The following is a 4,757-nucleotide window of genomic DNA, read 5'->3' on the forward strand; positions in this document are numbered from 1 at the left end:
TCATAAAACCACAACAATAAGAAACACAAGAGCACTTTGTAGCTTGAGTGCAATGAGAGTTAGTAGAGACAAAGTCTTAAATAGTTAGTGTGCTAGTTAAAAACAAAGAAAGTAAACAAAAATAAAGAAAAAGTGCTTAATCTAGACCACCACCTTACTTAATCATTGTCAATCTAATCAATCCCCGGCAATGGTGCCAAAAACTTGATGTGTGGAAAACAATCCAACACTAAACTCACCGGCAAGTGTACCGAATTGCATCAAGTAATAATAACTCACAAGAGTGAGGTCAATCCCATAGGGATTGAAGGATTGAGCAATTTTAGTTAGGTGGTTAATATAGTTAAGCGAATAAGTGTTAATTTGAGCGATTTGTATCTGACAGAAGCTAAATTGCATGAAAAGTAAAGGGAGAGGAGAAATTGACAAGAATTTAAAGTGCAGAAGAATTAAAAGAGCTTAATCTTAAAGTACAAGTAATGTAAATTGCAGAAACTTAGATTGCAAGAAATGTAAATAACTGAAGCTTAAAGTACAAGAAATGTAAATTGCTTGAATTATAAAAGGATTTGGGAGCTAGGATTGCAGAAATTAAACAGGAAAAAAGTAAATGACAATCAGCAGAGAAGTAGAAGATGAATTGAGATGCAGCAGATCTAAACAAGAAAAGAATAATTACTTGAGAAACCAAACAGAAAGAAAAATGTAGCTTAATTGCAATAGCTAAAGGAAAGTTGAAGATCTCAGGGGTGGAGGAGACTAGAAAACAAGTCTAGATCTCAAGTCCTTCCTTGATTCAACAAGAGAATAATTGCAGAGAAGTAAAAGACAGATTGCAGAAGAAGTAGAGATGAAAACAGTAAAGAAACCTTAGATCCAAATTCACAATTCTTTGAAATTATGCAGAAAGTAACAAGAGAGATCTTAGATCAAGATTGAAACAGAATTCCTTCAATTCTTAATCCAAGATTCAAAACAAAGATCAAGAGAGTAAAGGCAAGAACAGAGAAGAACAGAATTCAATTCTCTCCTCAATTCCCAAACCTCCAAAGCTAGAAAATAAAATTGAATATTCAAAAGTAAGTAAAAGGTCAGTAAAAGGTCCTTTCTAACTAAAACTAACTTCTATTTATACATTTCCTATTTTTGGATTTTAGAATTTGGAGTGGGCCTTTCAATTTGGTGAAGAATTGAATTAATTTGAAATTTTTGATTGAATTTTGAGCCCATGGATGTTTCTCCCAGGGCAAGGCTCAGTTCATGGGGAGAGCGCAGCCTTGGTGCTTGTTTCCTTGGCCCTTTTTGGTGCGTGACAAGGCTGGCAAGACAAGGAGGGAGCGCTCGGTTCTTGGCAGGAGCGCAGCATCCCCTTTGTCTTTAGTGGTGCTTCCAAGTTCGAATCCTGGGGAAAGTATTGCTGGCCATTTTCTTTGTGAAACAAGGCAGCGCCTCCTTCTTTGCTTCCTTCATGTGCATGATTCGATCCTTGTGGAGGGCATTTCAACCAAGTTTGGCTTAATTCCTTGGAGAGTAGCACTCCCTTACTCCCCCTTGCTCATGAGTTTGAACCTTGGTATCCTCACTTGGCAAACTTTTTCTTTGAATTTTTCTTGGAATGCTCCCGATAAAGCTCTTGGCAAGAGCACAGCTTTGAAGTTTTGCCTTGTTTCCTTGTTAAATTGTGGCACTCGGTTCACAAGGAGAGCTTAACTTTCCTTTTGCTTGGCCTTGGTTCCTTGAGTAGCGCTCTTTGTGAAAGCGCTGAGCTCTTGGTAAGAGCTTTATGGTTTCTTTCCTTTGTTGCGCTGCACTTCCCTCTTCCTTGGGCCACGCTTCTCAGGCCACGCTTTCTTGTAATCTACAAGTAATCAAAACAACCAATCAAAGTATCACTAAATTCACAAGGTTTATAAATCATTCAAAAACCAATTAATTTTAGCTTAAACCTCATGATTTAGTGTCAATTAAAGGATGGTTGATTGATCTAAAAAAATTATGCAGTTTCAGTCTAAATTACTTACTTACAATGCAAGAAAGTGAATAAAACCTAAAGAAACAAGTGAAAAATGCTTGAAAAGCTAGCATAAGATGACTTGTCATCAGCCACTCCAGTATCTGAACTGAGGTAGCGGTTCAAGGGAAACTATGACTTTGTGCTTGGCCAAGTGAGTTATTGAGATTTCTGCTACATGCTTCTTGGTATCTAATTATTGTTGACAGTATATGTATATAAGTAATTGGGGCAATGGGATTTTCATGTTCTTACTTTTTGCATGCTTGTGTCTATGCTCATTTGATCCTTGTAGTTGACTCCACTTATTTGTAAAATGGCTTTATTGTTTTACTTATTGAATGTGAACTTGATGAAATATGTGATGAGCAACCTTTATTTTATTATGAAACAGAATCATTTGACTTCCAAAAAATTTGTATTCTGAAGGCTTCAATGGTCTAGTTTTGAAGTTACAGTAATATTTTGATTTTTATTTTAGCATTGGAGCGTTACTTGTTCCTTGATATTATTTTCATGTTGACATTTTGTTTGCATTATCTAAATCCCAAGTAACTATGTCATACTTTTAAGATCCTATCCCAATTTATTTTTGGGAGAGTTTAGATGTACCCCTGAATTAACTTATTTGCCAGTTGTGTTATTTTCGATATTGTTTCCTTGAAATGTTGTAAGGCCTTTGTTAATTTCTCTTTGGCTTAGTTAAATATATCATGCCGTGCTTTTATATATTTCATTAAATTCATTGTATTGGCTAACTTTATATTCATTTTTTTCTTCTAATGGGTAGTTCTCTACGAAAAGATTATACAGTGGAATAGTTCATGGTGTTAAACATGTGCATTTTATATAGCTTCATATGGAAGTATAGTCATTGTTGTCTTAGTCAACACATGGTTCAATGATTAACAGAACAATGTATTTTATTCAATTTGCTTCCAGAGTTGGCGTGTTTGGAGAGTCTTGAGATTTCTTGTAGTAAAGTCACTAATTTTGGCATCAGCTTTCTAAAAGGTACTTTCCGTTTCCTTGTATTATTGTGGTATTTCAGAACAATCAAGATTTTTTATTTTATAAGTTCAACCTAGCATTTTCATCTTCTTCCATGGATTTTTCTTTGTTTTCTGTTTTTATGTGAATATATGGTTATAATTCTGAATGCAGCTATCAACCAATCAGTTTGTCTTTTCCGGGGAAAAATTTCAGTTATATATCCAATCTTCCTTGTGCTTCATTTCTTTGATGTAGACTTTAGTTGTATAAATCATTCTTGGAAAAGTCTCTTTGTTTTTCCATTTGTCTTTGTAATTTCTGAAGTTAAAATTATTTATGTTAGTCAGTAGACATGTTGCAATGTGAACTATAAACAGTACCGATATACAATACTAACATCTCAGCTTGCCAGTTTGAACAGAATTCTTGAGTTTTAGTATTTCATAATTATCTTTGCTTTATTAATTTTCGATGATGTCCTAGTTCATTTCAGGGTGGCAAAAGCTTTTCTTTTAGGAATGGTTTTGATATGGCATTAGTGATGTTTTTATTTTGTGTGTTGCAGGTTAACCCCATTTTACAAGTAAGCAACATCTTATAATATGGCCAAAGTTGTGCTCCTTTTAGAACTTTGGATCCAATTTTTTATTCTTCGTTTTACTAGTATATTTCATTTGCAAAGTAATTCTGTAAAGGTAGAAGAAAACATGTGAGAATCAAAGATTTCAATGATTTTTCAAGCATATCATTTGGTCTAATACTTTGTTCAGTATGAAGGATGTAGTGACAAAGCTGCAAGAATATGTAGACAACATTAATCTCAACATACATAAGCTAGAAACACGGGATCCTATTTCAAAATATGTCTTGCCTGATGATGACTTAAGGGGAAGGTTTGACTTATTTATCCTCCACTATATATAGCTATTAAGGTTTGGATCTCTTGATTTTTAATTTTCACGTATGTGTAGCTATTAAGGCTTCCTTTGCATTCTTCTACAGCCTTACTCTAACTTTTGATGAGGAAAATTTTGGAGTAGCTTGTGATCTTAATTCCAGAGGCTACCATGTTTTGTGCAAAGAAACTGAAGAAGTAGTTGGGCATGTGAAGCCTTACTCAATTATTGGAAGTTTGCCACTCATTTGGGAGCTACAGGTGATAATACATATTTAATTAAAATTTTCAGTTTTATCTACCCAAAATAAATTCCTTTTCTTTATGAAGAATCTTATGTAACATTGTTTAGATGCTTATCTATTTACCTACTTTCTTTTGCGTTTACAGCTTGACTTTAACCAACACCTAACTTGTATGTCTTTTTTTGTCTCTTATTTAGCCCAGTCAACATTGGGGTAAAGCCGTAAGGGATATATACTATCCCACTACGTCACATGGTGAATTATTCACCCCATGATAGCTAGTGGTTCAAATAAAATGTTCCATGGATAATTTAAATGGAATAGTAAATGTGCTATTTGTTTCACCAAACATTTTCCCCCATTTTATTTGAAAACATTCATAATTGAAAAATTTTGTAATCAGAACTTGCTTATTCTGTATGTAAGAGATCTCAACTAACATAATTATACAACTTTCCTTTACAAGATTAACAACTCTAATACATATACAATTTTTCATTAAGCTGTTCCAGCCATGGATGGTATTTCAAAATCTACTTGGAATATCTTTCTTCTGATTTGAGCTGTTAGATTTTTTGCCATAGTCTATGCCGGTGGTCATGAATTTTCCAAA

General features: G+C 34.0%; 1 long non-coding RNA gene across 1 annotated transcript; it reads left to right on the forward strand.

Annotated features, from left to right (window-relative positions):
- On the forward strand, positions 3,511 to 4,040 carry LOC110269734. The gene is made up of 2 exons (XR_002358499.1): positions 3,511 to 3,587; positions 3,775 to 4,040. It is a non-coding gene; the product is annotated as an uncharacterized LOC110269734 (long non-coding RNA).

Source organism: Arachis ipaensis, chromosome B03, assembly GCF_000816755.2.
Source record: "Arachis ipaensis cultivar K30076 chromosome B03, Araip1.1, whole genome shotgun sequence".
In the NCBI taxonomy this organism is placed as follows: Eukaryota; Viridiplantae; Streptophyta; class Magnoliopsida; order Fabales; family Fabaceae; genus Arachis; species Arachis ipaensis.